Below are 18374 nucleotides of genomic sequence, written 5' to 3'. Positions count from 1 at the left end.
TTTCAGCTTCCACTTTCAAGCTAAACTCAAAGAAACTACTACTTGTTGAGTTTTGGTGGAGGATCAGAGATAAATATGCTCAATTATCTTAAAAAGATAAATACTTCTCCCTTTCCCAACTGCATATCTGTGTAAAGCCAGATTTTCTTCATGTAAATGTACATCAACCAAAACACCATATTACAACAAATTGAATGCATAAGCAGGTATGAAAATCCAGCCGTCTTCTATTAAGCCAGACTAATGTATCGAATGTAAAACAGTACCACTCTTCTAATTATTTTTTGCTTTGGAAAATGTTAATTTTCATAAAAGATATGCTATTTCTGTTAACATGCATTTACTATTATTGTTAAATGGATTAATCATTTAAAGACATCCAAGTTTCCATTTCTAATACAGTAACTTTCTATAGATATAACCCACATAAAAAAATCTGTATAGAGCCCTTCAGCATTTTAAGAATGTAAAGGGGTGGGTCCTCACACCTGAGATCCACCAATCAACACAAAACATTACAAAGCCTTTTACTAGGTAGTTAATACCCTCTTGTCATTCACAATCTAGTGTTAACAGGAGAGAATGAAGGAAGATACATACGTTTTACCTAACCTGTGATGACGATTATAATGCAGGTATAATTCCAAATAGTAAATTTAGAAAGGCTACTCTGAAAGTTTTAATTCAAGCAGGTCCTGAAAGATGGTAAAACTGACTATAGGAAAGGGTACTCCAGACACAGGATTCATTTGAGCAATAATAAGGACATGGCAATTTTGGGGGGACATGTTTGGGGAATAGGTCAATGTGCTAAAGCATAGGACAATATCAGAGGTGGTGGTATAAGCACTGAAGTGGAAAAATGGGCCAAGAAATAAGGTCACAAAAGGTTTCAAAGCCCACAATAGGACTCTGGACTCCAAAATGTACCAATGAAGAGCTATTAGGGATTCTTATTGAGTAAGAGAATATTATAATCAGACTTCTACTCTGAAATTTAAACCTAATAACAATGTATATAACAGAAGGAACACTGAGAAAATGGATGAAATACAGGGAGACATGTCTGGAAGGAAAAATAATGAGTCCTGAAGTCAATCAGAGAGGGTAGAAAGTGAAGGATGACCTTAAAGAGGCAGAACAAGGTTTTGCAAGTGAGGGAATACGCCAAATGAAGAAGGAAGAGTGAGTGAGGGCTCTGAGCACGAACAAGTACGGTAATAGTGGTGCCATCTTCTGGAAAAGGAAAACAAAAGGTGCAAATTTCTGAAGGGAGATGGATTTGATTGGAATATGTGAAAATTTAAGATGTCTAGAGAGCATCAGTTAGTTTGGAAATGTTGGTCAAAATATTTTTGAAAACTGCATAAAGATAAGAGCTGGTGCCATGGAACTGATAGAATTATCAAAAATATGAACAGAGTAAGTAGAGCAAAATGGAGTAAGTAGAGCAAAATGTCAAGTACAAAGAAATGATGAATATGCAACTATGTGATGTTATTAAGAATTACTGATTGTACATGTAGATTGGAATGATTTCTAATTGTTTTGTTAATTCTTTTTTTAATTAATAAAAAAATGTAAAAATAAAAAAAAATAAATTAAAAAAAAAAAAATGTCAAGTACAGGATTTTATGAGAACATGAATAATAAAGACATATGCAGAGGAAAAGAAACAACAAAAACAAAATAGGAAGTCAGACACCTGAGAAAGTGCATGACCACAGAAGGCTGGGAAAGAAAGTGCTCCAAGTTTCAAAGAGGATTAGCTGAAGAGGCTGGAAATGACCAACGATCTGAATGAGGCCACTGGATCTATTAATTAAGAGATGACAGAGTAGTCTCTATTGAGTGTTAGGAGCAGAACACAGATTACAATGAATCTAAGTTCCTGGTCTCATTAGCATGGCATTAGGTACACAAAAAAAGTATTTCTCCCTGAGCTGCATGAAAATATGTTTTCCAAACAATAATGTGTCTGTTTTTCAACTATAACAATATTTAAATTAAAATATCTCCTTAAAACATACTTGTTATTTCAGAGAATTTATTTCAGAGTCACATAAATCAGATTTGAGCATTTGAACAGCAGAACACTACTATTTACCTAATGAATTCAATTACACAAAATGCATTTTCTATCGTAATATATATACTTAACCTCAACCAACTGCTTAAAAGAATATTTTCTATATTCTTTAGATAAGCCCATTAAAGAACATTTTGGAGGAAATCCAACACATGACATTTATTTATGTAAAATATCTACATAATATAGAAATTTTTTATTAATAATACCAAGCACAATATGAGCTCAAATACCCTTTTGCCATATTTATATCAAATGTGTATTTAGCTGGACTTAAGTTTACAAAAAACTAATGTGAGAAAAATTCATATTTTATCAGCATAATCTAGAATCTAAACAATCACATGTGTTCTAGTTTGGAAGCTGCCAGAATGCAGTATACCAGAACTGGAAAGGCTTTTATAAAGGGAATTCAATAAGTTACAGCTTTATAGTTCTAAGCCTACAGATATGTCCAAACTAAGGCATCCAGGGAAAGATACCTTAACTTAAGAAAGGCTGATGTATCTGGAACACCTCTGTCAGCTGGGAAGGCACACTGGTCCTCTGCTAGTCCCTTGCTCCTGGGCTCCATGTTTTGACCCTCTGTGGCTGTGGGCATTCCTCACTTTGCTTCTTTGGGGCTGGCTTCCATCTCTTGGCTTTCCTTCTTTCTCTAGGTTCTGGCTTGCTTTTATCTCATGGTGAACAGCTAAGGAGCTCCAAGCATCTCCAAACATCTGTGTTTTCTGTTCTCTGAAGCAACTGTTCTCCAAGCATCTTTACATCTGCTCTCTCTGTGAGCTCTGAGGTTTCTATCATTTCTGTAGACTCTGTCCAAAATATTTCCTCTCTTAAAGGATTCCAGAAACTAATCAAGATTCACCTTGAATGGGTGGAGTCACATCTCCATCTAATCAAAAGTCACACCCACAGTAGGGTGCATCACATCTCCATGGAGTGTCCAACGACAGTATTAAACCACAATTAAAAGAAACAGCTGGTCCCATAAGACTGGATCAGGATTAAAACATAGCTCTTCTGGGGTACATAATATTTTCAAACCAGCACATGTTAAAAAAGTTTTTACAAAAAAAAACCACTACAGGGTTTATTTAATGAGGAGGCTTTCCCAGGATAGTAAAAATATTGCAATTCAACTTTTCACTTAATTTACACAAAGTCTTACAGGAATACATTTGTTTAAAGCAAATATGTTAAGTACATAATTCAAACCAGTAGTCATTAAGATTTAGACTATGCATGCCCAATGGTTACCCCTCTTTCACCAACTGGCAGGAGTGCCACAGCCCTAGGTGAAGCAGGAATCTGAGGACAGAGTCTGGTCTCAGGAAGAAAGAGATGCACAACAGAGGAGTCGTCCGCCTTGGACTTGAAGATGGGAAAAGCTGAATGAATGTCATGATTTTACCATCCCTTGTTTAAGTACAGAAAGAACAGATTAAACATGGAGGGTTTTCCAAAGCTCTGAGTCTTTAAAAGAGCCCACAGGTAAAGGCTATTGACAATTCAAAATGGGTTAAAGACTCTGGAGCCAGACCACTGAAGACATCTCTCAACTCTGACCCTCATCACTTGAGTCACCTCTATTAGCTATAAAATGAGAACATAAGAATAGCCACTCCACAGGGTCAATGTAAGAATTTAATGACAGAAACATTCAAAGTGTTTGACATATAACCGGCCCTCCAGAATTATTAGGACTGTAAGACTGTACTATTCAACAATCATTTTAGATCACTCATTCAGTTCAACATTTCAATACACTGCCTTGGCCAACCCATAAGATCTAAAACCTTAAATATTCAGTCATGCTGGCCTACTCAGCTGTCTGGAAATACTAATCTATGTCAATGTTGTCTGTCAAATAGAGAACAGGACTTTGGTAAAGGTATCCAGAGACACGCCTTTAACAAAAAAATAGCCCGTCTTCTGACACACTAACATTCTTGCAAGCACCCTTGTAAGCATCATTCCATTTCTGCTAATGAATCATTAAAATCATTAAATTAAACAATTCTAGTTTAAGAATTCCTAACTCATGCTGCCTCGCTCCCCAAAACACCACAAGCTTATCAGTAGAACATATCCTTATAAAATATAAAATTCTGATTGTAATAAGAATTTTTTCTAAAACATCTTAGTGACATCTGTCATATGGTCAAACCCATTCAACTTCCCTCCTCCCAATCCCTCCACACCTACTAAAAAAAAATCTTCCTCAAACTAATATAAATCTCCTCAAATGTCCATTTGAATACATAAGTTTTTAATTTTATATTTTAGCTGTTTTCTCCTTCTTCTCAGTCATCAACACAAGTCATGGTTTTGTTCGAAACCTCAAAGACACGCATAATAGATACATAAATTATCTTGCTTTTCTAATCTGCAAGATCAACAACAATGAGCTGGAAAAGCAGAAAAACTAATACATTTTTCTTCAAAACACATACCCATGCACACTTTGTTCTTCCGCAAACACAAAAACCAAAAGGCTAACAGACAGCAAATCATGCCCACAAACCAAAAACACAGCTGGTTCATCTAATTTTAGAAAAAAAAAATAACAAGGAACAGGAGAAAAGATCTCTCTGGAATAACTCAATCCTCAAATCAGGGCGATTCAATAAGTACAACATGGAAAAACCAACAGCCTTAATGCTCTCCTGCAGGATACTTATTCTATCAGTGCCAAATCAAAATAACATGTTTTTAGAAGATCCCTCCAAAGTCTGAAATATCCCTTTTTTTCAGAAGTAAAAAGCCCCCACAAAGAAATATTTAATTGTATGATTTCTAGGTACAGGATCTATTTGGTTTATCTCAACCTCATTTCTCATTTTCATCATAATCTTAAAAGACAAGCTAAGAGAATACACTTGTTCCAAAAAAAAAGGTTCAATTATGACGTAGACATCCAGAGGTATCCTTTATGTGTATGCTACATTCACACAGCCAGGTTTTTGTTATTTGATTAATTTGCTAAGCCACAGGCAATGTGGCTCTACCTTTATGGAAGCTGTGAACAAAACTCGGCTTAGATGCTTCTAAATCTAAGATCTTATACTTCCCTTCCCGTGGGACCCTCAAGAGAAGAAAAAGAAAATACGTCAAATGCAAGGGAGCCTCAATAAGTTAAGTGCCAATTTCTCATGGGAAACGATGGAAGAAAGGTGGCAGTGGGAAGATATATTTAATAAGTGCTGAGAGCAAAAAAATGTCAATGAAGAATTCTGTATCCACCAAGACTGTCTTTCCAAAATGAGGGAAGAGCCACATCTTATCCCTTATACAAAAATTAAGGGTCAAAATGGAGCAAAGACCCAAACATTAGGGCCAGGAGCATGAACCTCCTATAAAAAAATGTAGGGAAGCATCTTCAAGATCTTATAGTAGAATGTGGTTTCTTAGACGTTACACCCAAAGCCAAGCAATGAAAGAAGAAATAAATAAACGGAAGCTCCTCAAAACTGAACACTTTGGGGCTTCAAACAACCCTGTCAAAAAAGTGAAAAGGAAGCCTACTCAATTGGAGAAAATATTTGAAAACCACATATCCAATAAAGGCTTAATATCAGAATAGATGAAGAAATCTTAAAACCCAAAAATAAAAAGACAAACCACCCAGTAAAAAAAGGGGGGGACAACATACTTGAACAGATACTTTTCCAAAATACAAATGGCTAAAAAATATATTAAAAGATGCTCAACATCACTAGCTATTAAGAAAATACAAACCAAAACTACAATGAGATACCATTTCACACCTTCTAGAATGGCCATTATCAAAAAAAACAAAAACTACAAGTGCTGGAGAGGATGTAGAGAAATAGGAATATTGATTCACTGCTGGCAGTATACAAAATGGTGCAGTTACTTTGGAAGACAGCTTGGCATTTCCTCAAGAAGTTAAGTATAGGACTACTATATGAACTGGCAATTCTGTGACTAAGTATATACTCAGATGAACTGAAAGCAGGGACACAAGCAGACATCTGCACTCTGATGTTCATAGTGGCATTATTCATGATTGTCAGTAGACAGAATCAGCCCAAGTGTTCATCAACTGAAGAATGGAAAAACAAACTGTGGTATATACATATGATGAAATATTATGCAACTGTAAGAAAGAATGAAGACCTGACCCATGCAACAACATGGATGAACTTTGAAGACATGATGTTGCACAAAATAAGCCAGACACAAAAGGACAAACATTGTATGGTCTCACTAATACGAACTAATTAAAATGAGCAACTCTGGGAGTTAAAATCTAGAGTATAGAGATAGAAAGAGTGTAGAGAACAGGCAGACAATGCTTAAGGTATACAGAATTTTTAATAAGGTTGGCTGTAAATGTTTGGAAATGGTTAGAGGTGATAGTAGAATCCTTAAGATGTAAAGAATTTTTAATAAGGTTGATTGTAAATGTTTGGAAATGGTTAGAGGTGATAGTAGAATCCTTAAGATGCAAAGAATTTTTAATAAGGTTGATTGTAAATGTTTGGAAATGTATAGAGGTGATAGCAGCACAACACTATAAGTGTAATTAACAGTGCTGAATGTAAGGTTAAAAGGGGAAGTCTAGGGTCATGTGTGTCACTAAAAGGAAAGCTAGGGAATAAAACATGGAGCTGTATAATAATAGCGAAATCTGTTGTAGACAATAACTGTGGTTAATTGTACAAATACAAGAAAGTTCTTACATGAAGTAGAACAAAAGTATGTCATTATTTCAAGGTGTTAATAACAGGGTGGTATATGAGACAAATACAATAATCAAACTAAGGATTATAGTTAACAGTAACATTATAATATCCTTTCATCAATTTTAACAAAGGTACTATACCAAAGCTAGACATCAACAGTAGGCGTATGGGTTTTTTTCAGGAGCAATGAGAATGTTCTTAAATTGATTATGGTGGTGAGTGTATAATTCTGTGATTGTACTGAGAGCCACTGATTGCATACTTTGGATGGATTATATGGTGTGTGAATAAAACTGTCAATAAAAAAATGAGGGAGCCCTTAAGACATTTCCAGATAAACAAATGCTGAGGACTCTGTCACCACCAGACAGGCTCTACAAGAAATGCTCAAGGGAGTTCTGCAGGTTAAAATGCCAACTGACAGGTTTTGTGCATACCGTGTCTAGCAGACCATGACCCAACACCGAGAGACTTGAATTAGCTTAAGCAGAATTAAAATGGAAGAACCTTAGAACAGTGAGGATGAACTGAGGAAGACCCAAGACCATGGAAAACCTGCCCGCTTTCTATGCTATTTTCCAGGGAGAGACTGCTATGGTAATAGACCATGGAGCATTTATCAAAATCCCAGGCTATCAGAGGCAAGGTCTGGTCCACCAAACTCACATGTCATCCTGTTGGGTAGATAAGCCCTCCAAGACAGCAGATGTTGGAGACAAGGTGTGGGTGAAGCTTATTGGCCAAGAAATGAAAAACGATAGGATAAAAGTTTCTTCTCCATGAAAGCTGTCAATCAAGGCACTGGGAAAGACCACAATACTAACAATGTCATTACTGAGCAAGAGAGTGGCGGAAGCCGTCCTTCCAGGATTACACTGGGCAGAAGATTACCGTTGAGGCTGTCCTGAATACTACCCGCAAGAAGTGTGGCTGTAAAGGCCATTTTGCAAAGGACTTACATGCAACTAATTGGGATTAAATATTCTCTGATACCTGATGAGGAAGAGAAAAAGTACGTGGCAAAGTCAGCAGTTTGAGAAGCCTGACCCCATGAGGAATTCTTCTAGAAAAAGAAGGAAGGAAAAGAATAAAAAGAAACATAGAGACAGGAAGTCATCTGACTCTGATAGCTCAGAGTGTGAAAGTGATACAGGCAAGAGGACAAGACACTAATCAAAAGACAGCAAGGGAGCAAAGAAGAAAAAAAAGGAGCACAAGAAGAAAACATAAGGAGTGAGAGCAGAGAGTGGAGTGATGGTTGAGAGAATAAAGTCCCTTGAAACTCTGGCTCCTAGAAAGACTCTATAGCAAAAATATGGCCTCCCAACCCAATGACTTTTCACACTTTGGAGATAACAGCAGGCAGGTTTGAGGGTTAGATGTTAAGAGCAGCTGCTTGAATTGTTTTCTTATCACTCCTGGTCCCTTCATAAGTGATCTCACTCATTTATTCATTCAACTTCATTCAGCAGGAAGTTCACTGCCCTCTCCAGCTACCACTGCCAGAGCTGGACTCCTGTACTGGCTCCCAGGCTAGAGTCAAAGGCACTGCTGTGGAGGTGAGTCATTGCAGAACAGAGCAACTACCCCACACTCCCACTCCATATCCACTACAGGGGCAGATAGCCTCTTCTCTGGCAGCATAAGGGGAGAGTGTGGGAAGAAGTGGTGCTCACTTTTTCCAATCCCCCAACATGGTTCTCCTATGCTAGAAATGACAACCAATGGCCACACCAGAAAATAATCATGCAGTGACTGAGCTTGTGAATGACATTCCTCCAGACCACTGAACCAGACAGCCCAATCTAAGATCACTGCTTTACCTTGTATTTACTACTGTGAGTCATTTGGTTCCACTTCAGGCCTCTGCTTAAATTTCTGGCACTTAATGGTAGTGTGTTTGACCAAAAAAAAAAAAAAAATGACAACTGATTGAAATCACAAGAAGAAATAAAGATCTCCCAGTAACAATGACATTGGTAAATTCAAATACCAGTACTACTGATTTTTTTATTGGTAACTCCACTTTTTACTTCCTACAGCATCTAAAAAAACAAATGCATAAAACGTAATAACAAATCAAAGATTTGGAATGATAATGTATAAACATTTAACTTTTGACAAGAACTACAAAAAGTCGACACTATGGTCTTATATAGTGTGTGAAGTTAACATAGGGCGTGAACTTAAGTTAGTATCAAGGCAAAAGGGATTGTTAGAAATTTAGGATGTTAAATTTAAGCCCCATGGTTACCACAAAAAAAAAAATCAGAGAATATACAAACGATAGGGACAGAAAATAGAGTGCAGATTATAGGGGTGGGGTGAAGGTACAATAGCTAGGTAATACAAAATTAGGGTAGAGTTTCTGTTTGAGGTGAAGAGGAAATTCTAGTAATGGTTGGTGGTGAGGGTACTGAAACACTAAATGTTGAATGTGATGAATCTCACTGAGTTCTATGCTTGGGAGGGGTTGGGACAACAAGATTTACATTTCCATAATTAAAAAGAGAGAGAGAAACTAAAGCAATAATGAAAAATTTAATATAATACATGATATTGGATGGGATCTAAGAATAAAGGTGAAAGGGCTCAAACAGACCCTTTCTGAAATTTAGAATATAAACTCTATATCAATATTAAATTTCTTTAACTTGAACCTGCACTTAAGGTGAATACATAAGTGCATACATTTCCTTGTAGCCAATATATATACGGAGGCATTATGTCTTCAAGGAGCATAAAACGTGCAAACTGTTCCCAAAAATTCAGAAGATGGGTAGGTAGGTAAGCAGGCAGAATGGTATGGTAGAGGTGGCACACTGTTCAAAACCGGCAGATCTGGATATCTAGGGTTGGGCTAAGACTGGAGTTCCTCTACACGGGGTTTGTCCTGTGAGTTTGAAATTATTTCAAAATAGTAAGTTTAAAAAGGGGGGTTTAGGCAACACAACAAGCAAACTCACCACCCTCCCCCTGTCCACGTGAGACAAGACTCCCAGGGGTGTGGACCTTCCTGGCAACTGGGACAGAAATTCTAGAATGAGCTGAGACTCAGCATCAACGAATTGAGAAAACCTTCTCGACCAAAAGGGGGAAGAGTGAAATGTGACTAAGTGTCAATGGCTGAGAGATTCCAAACAGAATCCAGAGGTTATCCTGGAGGTTATTCTTACACATTAAGTAGATATCACCTTGGTATTCAAAATGGAGAGGCTGGAGGGAACTGCCTGAAAATGTAGAGCTGTGTTCCAGTAGCCATGTTTCTTGATGTTGATTGCATAATGATACAGCTTTCGCAGTGTGACTGTGTGATTGTGAAAACCTTGTGTCTGATGCTCCTTTTATCTACCTTGTCAACAGACGAGTAGAACATACGGAATAAAAATAAATAATAGGGGGAACAAATGTTAAAATAAATTTAGCTTGAAATGCTAGTGATCAATGAAAGCGAGGGGTAAGGGGGATGGTATGTATAACCTTTTTTTTCTGTTTTCATTTTACTTCTTTTTCTGTTGTCTTTTTCTTTTTCTGAATTGATGCAAATGTTCTAAGAAATGATGAATATGCAACTATGTGATGATATTGTGAAATACTGATTATATATGTAGAATGGAATGATCATATATTAATGTTTTTGCTTATTTGTTAATTTTTTTAATTAATAAATAAATTAATTAAAAATAAATAAATAAAATATTTTTAAAAGGGGGGGCTTAGGAGGAAGAACAATTATTTCATAAGTCTTACTTCTATTAACTGCCACCTCATCTAGACCGTATTCTGGTGTTTTGGCTATCAAGCAAGTCCAAGTGAATAGGGAGTGTAAATTCCAGAAAGCAAAGAATTTGTTATCTTTTCTTGCCAAAAGTGATTTAAATTTAGTCATTAAAAGATTTTACTTAATGAAAAGACAGTTATTCCATTAAACCAAGACTAGCTAGAGAAGCAAAAACATCTCACCAAGGTTTAATGATATATTAATAAGTGTTTTATGTTAACAGACCTAGATCACTTTTCTCATTGAGCTGTCATCATGAAGTCTCTAAAATAATTACTGTTCAGTTCAATGAAAATATGGATAACTACGTTCTAGAAGCATATATATGACAAGCAGACACAAGTATTCTGCAGATGTATCACAATGCTAAAAGTTATTTAAAATGCACCAAGGAAGTAGTACAAATTCTCAAAGGTTCTAATTAATGTCCCACTTATTCTCCATTTGCTCCACTCAACCTGGAGTTCCTTCTCTGAGCTGGCCCTGCCTTGAGAGGTTAAGCCTAGAGACCTGAAGCCCAACATGGCCTCCCAGGTTTCCAGCAGTGAGATCATAAGGCAGAGAGAGGAACTTCCTCCCTCCCAGGCTGCCTCAAAGCCACAAGCTCTTACAGTTCAACTCCATTGTATCAACTCTCTAGGTTTAGTAAACTCCAGAGAATTAAAGACTTCTGTTGTTTCTTGTCTCCAGGTACTTCATCACTCCTTGTTTGTTCCCTAACCTCTGTAAATAGTCCCCGCATTTGAACAACCAAGGACAAAATCTCTTTCCTGCGAGGACCCTGCCTGATAAGACAAACAGTACCAAGTCTGGTTATTCAAAAACAGCATACGATCTAAAGAAATCCAATTTAAAAGTTGTTTTTTTAAAGTTCTTAAAGAGCTGTACAAGCATGCATTCATATATTATTGTAATCGGCATAAAACAGTTTAAAAATCAAATATAACTAGCTCACTTCAAAATGAAGTTAGTTTATAACCCTGAAACAGTCAAATTTACATATGAAATTTAACAATGCCTTGTCCTCTTAAATATAAATGCTAGAAACCCCAATAAAGCTTTAAAAACAAATAAATTAGTGAAGAGATTCTGGTAACTGATATTTACTTCCTTCTACCTTACACTACCTGGTTAATCCAAACTAATGTTTGTTCTTATTGTTGATGCCCTCCGGAAACACAGGAGGAAGAAAAGATTTAAACCAGTGGTTCTCAAATTTTGGTGTGCATGTAAATCAACAGGAAGTCTGCTAAAAGGCTAATATCCAGGCCCCACCCACACCATTCTGACACGTTTTACTGGTTCTCCAATTCTCCAGGTTATTCTGATACACACATAAATCTAAAAACTACTTAAATTGACCAACTTCAAGATTCCACCCAAATCTCTAATATATTGTGGGTTTTTTTTTTTTTTGGAGGAAATTTCCACCTTAAATGTGACCCAAAAACCTCAAGAACAATGCACACTATGTGCCACAGTGTGATATGTGCTTTACAGATCTTATTATCTAAGTCAGTCGTCATAAGAACCACACCAGGTAGGTAATATTACAGCCTCCACTTCAGAGATAAGAAAACTGAAGTCCAGAGAAACTAAGTAACTTGACAAAGGCAATTAGTGGGCAAAGCCAGGATTGCCTCAGATCTTCCTGCCCTCTTCTGATTGAGCTGGACAGTAAGAACTGCATAAATGCAACTCTGAAGCCCCAGGGATGTTACCAGAAGAATCAAGACCTCAGGCCAAGCAGTCAGGCCTGCAATCCCACCCCCCACCCCCTACGCACAGAGCTCACCCAACTAGCCCTCTCTAGGTTCTCTCTACCCACCACTCCCTCACCAAAGCCTTCTACCTGCAAATCTGCCATCACCTACCGGTTGAGCTTTACAAGTTTGTATTCATATGCTCATTCTCTCCAAGTGAGTTCCTACTAAGTGCTAAACAGATGAGGGTTTTGGCATCAGATAAATTGGATCAAATTCAGCACAGCAAAGTATTAGCTGTGATCTTGGGCAAATTTAACATCTCTGTGCCTCAGTTTCTTAACTTGTAAAATGAGTTTCATAAACCTAACCTCACTGAGGTGATACGATGATTAACTAGGCTAATGTACATCAAGCACTTGCTTGACATAGTATTTGACACATAGAGCTCAATAAACAGTAACTGCTATTATAATTATACTTTTTTTTGCCAACTCTCTTGTAACACTAACATATCAGCCCTTTGTGTCACTTATTTTCTCTCTACCATGTTTTCTGACACTGTGATAGAGGATGGAACATATCTATATCACAAGCAAACTGTTAAGAGTACTATAACGCAAATGCCCAGGAGTCTCGCGCAGAATGACAGCCAAGGATGGTATATTGCATATAAGCAAATGAATCTTTCAGGAGCACTCAAATCACACTTTAACAAATGTCCATTTCCCAACTTCAAGGTCAGCCCTGTTGATTACATACTAGTATGAAGAGTCTATAATTAACATAATTCAAAACAACAATAAAATGTCTGTCTCATTTATCATTGTATCCTCTGCATTTAGAACAGCACCTGCCCAATGGTACTCAAGCATGTGTTAAATAAATGATCGGACCAATGCAGCCTCTCAGACCTTAGCTGTTCAGTTACTCTGTGTGCCCAGTTCTAAAAGTTATTTTCAAAATTCCCCTAGAACATCATTCTCCTTTCTTTGTAACAAATTGTTGACTTTTCTTTAAAAGTACTCCAAGCAGAAAAGTTAATTACCATTCTCAGCTCCATTAATCTATAAAAATAATGATGCATTATGTTTACCTTCTACCTTTCATTAATAAAAAAAAAATTTAACTAAATTTCAGAAGCTTCGGAACATTCTGAATTAAGGTCATATGTTGAAATAAGCCACTGCTAAGAGGCTAACCCTAACTAACACTGAGGAAGATGTTCTAGGTATAGGGAACCACTGTTTTGGGAATTTACAAATAGAGATTCCATTTTCAGCTATGCTGCTAAGGAACCATGTGACCTTGAACAAGTTACTTAATTTTTCTGAGTCTCCATTTTCTCATCTGAGGAATAGGAAGAAATTTACCATAGCTTCCTCATCAAGTTGTTTTAAGGACCAAATGTACATAAAATGACTTCCAAAACACTAAAGTTAACACAAGGCATTAACTTTTGATATGAACATCTTTGGACTTTAAACGGATGATTTTTATTTATTTATCTTTTTATGTCTCTGTCACTCTTCCTATTGCCAAGATTAAAGATCTGCCAGCACAGGGAGGAACCAATTCACAACTATAGTCCTACCTCTAACATGGCAGGCCCTTAGTAAATATTTGTTGAAAATGATCCTCATCCACATAATAGAAACCAAACTTCAGCCACAAGCAATACTTACCTTGTAAAGGTTAATCAGCAGGTTACTTTCAAATAAAATAACAAGTGATGTAACATAGACAAAAGATGCCTATACTTTTGCCACGGCACCACCTTCCTTTGTACACATTACTCAGCACGGATACTTTATTCTTTAGGAATGTAGCTTCAGTATTTTGGTTCCACTTGAGACATGGTTTCTGCATAGAAAATTATTCCATCTCTCTTTAATACTACCAAGATTTTTTAAGATACCAGATCTGTTCTTTTGATTTTGCTTTCTATACTTCAGTACTCGTGGGGAGAACTTTTGGTTGGTTTGTGGTCATTTCTCATTCTTATATTTCTCAATAAGAAAAAAAAATGTTTGAAAACCATAAATAGAAAGATATTCTAATACTCAAAACTTATTTTTAGGGTCAAATAAATTTTTCAAATCAAAGCAAAAATATTCTAAATGCATAAAATCCTGAATATTATATAATAGCACAAAAATAGACATTTAGAAGCTTATCTAACTCTAGTTAGTTCTTGATTAGCTGCACGCGCGCGCGCACACACACACACACACACACACAAAAAGCAGTTGTGTCACAAACCACCCATTAATCATTTATATTACGCATCTGGATAATGATTTTGTATTTATAGTTGAATATGGTATCCATAAGATGCAAACCTCTTAATTGTTTAAACCAAATAATTAAACCACCTTGTAAAAATGTAGCCACCAAACCCAGCCATCCTACCCCTTTTCTGTTCATTTACTCAACTCCATCCAACTACTGAAATGTATGAATTCTAGTTTGTAACAAATGATCAACTTCATATGCTCACTTTTGTCCTTTATCTCTATTATAACTCAAGGGACATTCCTAAAATAAATATGGGTCATAAAAAGATTTGACCTAATAATACAGGCAACAATTTAATCATTATACGAAAACAAGGTTATTTCCTGGGATCAGAGTTAATCATATAATATCCAAAGACAGCTACTACATGGAAAACTTTGATGTTTTGTCCTAACCAGAGACATTATACTACTCATTTTGCCTACAGTGAAGACCAGTATTAGAGTTCAGTCTAGTTCTTGTTCCTATAAAGTGCGACAATATGTAAAACATTCTTGGACTACACCAGAACTGATAAAGCAACATGAAATAATTGTTCAAGACTGTCAACTCAAGAATGAAGACACAGACACACAGAATTCTCAATTAGTTCCAGAGCCATACTCATGGACTATCACATCTACTCCTCAGGGCCTTTTTCAAACTTCTAATTACATTCTTTATCACAATACCAGTTCTGCAGGTTTATGTGAACAATTTACTAAGTGAAGTGAAATCAAGGCAAACCTGATGGAAAGAACAGAGGCTTCAGGGTCAAAAGATCTGGGTGTGAATCCAGACTTTGCCCCTCAGGAGTATTTACCTTTCTTAGCTTAAGTTTCCTCGTAGGTAAAAATAGGACAAGACCACCAAGATCAAGCACCTCAGTTACTGTTCAGAGTATGGCAGATGCTAATAAAAGATGATATTCGTAAATTACTAAAGCCAGTTCACAAATTATTAAGAAGTATCTCATTATGGAAATCACAGCCATTAAAGCCGTCAATCTTTTCTTTGGCCTTTTCAATCTTTGATTTAAAAAATAAGATATTTTAAATATATACAACTGAAAAACTTAAAGAGGTTAAAAATCTCTTTTTAGAACTGCCATTTTACAAATCAAAGACAAAGTCTCAACAATTAACAGTTAAATGGTTAATTTTTTAAAATTTTAAGGGTGCTTGCTTTCATTCAAACTTCACATGGTCAAAACCTTTAGAACTTCATGAAGAAAGCTATACTTTAGAACACAGATAGAGCCCAGTTGTCTAAACAATGAGCTACATGATACACCACAGACTCCAGGCAAAGTCACAACAGGATGAGAAAAGAGCCTCCAGCCTCTCTCAGATTTCCTGGCCACTGTTATTTTAAAACTTGATCACATAAACATAAACAGGGAAAAATTCCATTTCAGATAAGTCCCAAAGGTTATGATTTAACTACTGTGGAAAGTTTATATATGAACTGTTTGTAATACCTTGCATTAATTTACATTCAACATTGCAATAGCTCACTATAATTTTCGTGCTCGTGTTTCTAGGACTAATGAGAAATAGATGTTACATATATCATTTTATATTACATATGACATAGCATTTTGAATCATGATCTCTTTTTAGAGTCTTTAATAACTTTGATTACTGTCTTATAAAATTAATTTTTAATAACAAAAAATTTAACTTAAAAAGCTGACAAAATAATAAACAGCATGTCAAATAAGAGCATACAAATGTAAGAGCAAATCTGCATAAGATTAAAATGACCTCTTTCTCACTCTACATGTAATTCCTGGGCAACTGAAAATACTCAAAATAAGCTGTATATTAAAAGTCAGTGAGCTATTTTGAATGGCTGCATTGTTTCAAGTTTAGCTACAGCCTACTTTTTAACATTTGTGATGTTTCTAAAATTAAGGATAAAGACAGTAAAGTAATTTCACTGAACAATTTTCAACTAGAAAACTACAACCCAAGACATCTATGAAGTTCAGTTAATTTGTACAGAAATGCTACCTTGCTGCCAACCTTTGTACCATGTTCACTATCAACCCAAGTTCAAGAACCACATTTTATGGCATGAGGATAGTTTCTGCTAAACCTTAAGAATATTAATTTTTAAAATCTCTCAAACCCTGACTGTATTTAGATATACTGAATTTACAACATCAGAGCATAACAGCAAACCAAACAAAGGATTAAGTTTGGTCAGTGTTGCTATTTCCCCACTAATATTTGTAGATTAGCATTTACGCATCCCACCACCACCACCACATATTTTATGCCAAATAAAATGTAACATGTTTTCTGAAGCCGTATAAAAATTTCTGACACGGACGTTCGAGTAATAATTTCATCAAATTACTTCCCATTTAAAATTAAAATCCCAGCATCCTGAGCATCTTGGAGTTTTGGAAATTAAGAAATATAAAAAGCTCTTGTTCAGTCCCATGTACGAAAATTAACAAATTCAAGGTACTGAACCATCTAAAGACTGAAAAAAATACAGCTTCAGAAAGTCCCAGTCTCGTCTCCTACATAATAGAAGCTGATTTTCACGTCCAAGAACAGACAGCATTCTGCCTGCACTGAATTTTAAGTTTACCCCCTAAAAAAGAATCTAGCCAAGTATCCAAGTCAGAGATGTACATCTGAGTGTTCTACCTCTGCCTGGGAGCCAAAGATGAAACACAAAAGTATCTTGGTGATGATAAACCCATGAAAGAAGTATCTTATTGTCTTTCTGTGGAAAGGACAGCCACCTCTGATATCACTGCAAGTCGCCGCAGTCCCGGCACAGCCGCCAGCCCGACCCACCCATCACCTGCTTCGCCCACCTGCGTCCTCGGAAGGTGAAATGAGCCGTCGGTCGCGGGGAGGCCCGAGGAGGCCCCAAAGCAGAGCCGGGAGAAACGAGGTCCCGACGTTTCCGCCCCACCCCCCCAACCGAGACTCCTGCAAACTCACCCGCACGGGTGCGGAGGCAGGTGTGCGGCGGCGGGGTTACCTGTCGCCGGTGAAGCTGGAGGGCGGGAATAAAAGGTGACTAGGGTGGGGGAGGAGGACGGTGACGCGGACGAGCGCTGCGACAGCGCGGCAGCAGCCGGGCTCCTGCTTGCTTCCTGCTGGGACAGATCTCGGATCCGTCTCCGCCCGCGGCCGGCGCCCCACCGAGTCCCCAGCCCGCGCCGCGCACGTCATCGCGACGGAGCGCCCGAAGGGGCGGGGGCGCCGCGGGCCCCGGCCAGCCGAGCGGGGACGCCTCCCGGGAGGGGGCGCTTGGGTCCCAAGCCCGCGCCACCCCGCCCCTCCGCGCACGGCGCCTATCCTCGGGGATTCGGAGAGGGGTGTTCCAGTGCCGCGCGGGGCTACTTGTGGCCGAGCCTAGAGCCTCGTTTCTCTCCCCGAGAAACGTTCATTGTTTCTTTTCCCAAGGAATGTCTGTCCCCTCCGGACTAGATACGGTGACACGCAGTCCGTATCTTGTAGTCTGAGTACAAGAATATGCTCAAGCCGAAGAGAAAGGAGCTGTTCAGAGAGGAGTTGAGGAGCGCAGGGTGCGCGGCCGGCAAGGACTACGCACTGCGCGAGGGCCCCGGGCCCAGGTGTCCGCGCCCGGGCCCGCGGCAGCGCGTCTCTCTTGTGGGAGAGGAAAGAACGACTACGAACGTGCCTCCATTCCCGCTTTGCTTGAGCTGGGCTGCCCAATGAAGGTAGTGACCTTCTTTCCAAACAAACTCGGTTTTATGCTTTTACTGCGGAAGGGTCTGAGATGGAAAGTTTGCATATCTTTTCCCACCCACTCCCACCCCAGCA

General features: G+C 37.8%; 1 protein-coding gene and 1 pseudogene across 9 annotated transcripts in view; one reads left to right on the top strand and one right to left on the bottom strand.

The window, feature by feature from the left end:
- The window catches only part of MYO6 (myosin VI), a 169069-nt gene extending 151333 nt beyond the window's left edge, over positions 1-17736 (bottom strand). For 7 of the 9 annotated variants that reach the window (XM_077162268.1, XM_077162272.1, XM_077162271.1 and 4 more), the window contains exon 1: positions 17526-17736. The gene's annotated coding sequence lies outside the window, so the exon portion shown is untranslated. The other 2 variants (XM_077162270.1, XM_077162269.1) reach the window with 2 other exon arrangements.
- Positions 7321-8028, top strand: LOC143683323 (zinc finger CCHC domain-containing protein 17 pseudogene; annotated as a pseudogene).
- Positions 17737-18374: the final 638 nt, after the last annotated feature.

The sequence above is a fragment of the Tamandua tetradactyla genome, chromosome 5 (assembly GCF_023851605.1).
Source record: "Tamandua tetradactyla isolate mTamTet1 chromosome 5, mTamTet1.pri, whole genome shotgun sequence".
NCBI lineage: Eukaryota > Metazoa > Chordata > Mammalia > Pilosa > Myrmecophagidae > Tamandua > Tamandua tetradactyla.
Note: the sequence above shows the minus strand (reverse complement) of the source record. Positions and strands in the feature narration are given on the sequence as shown.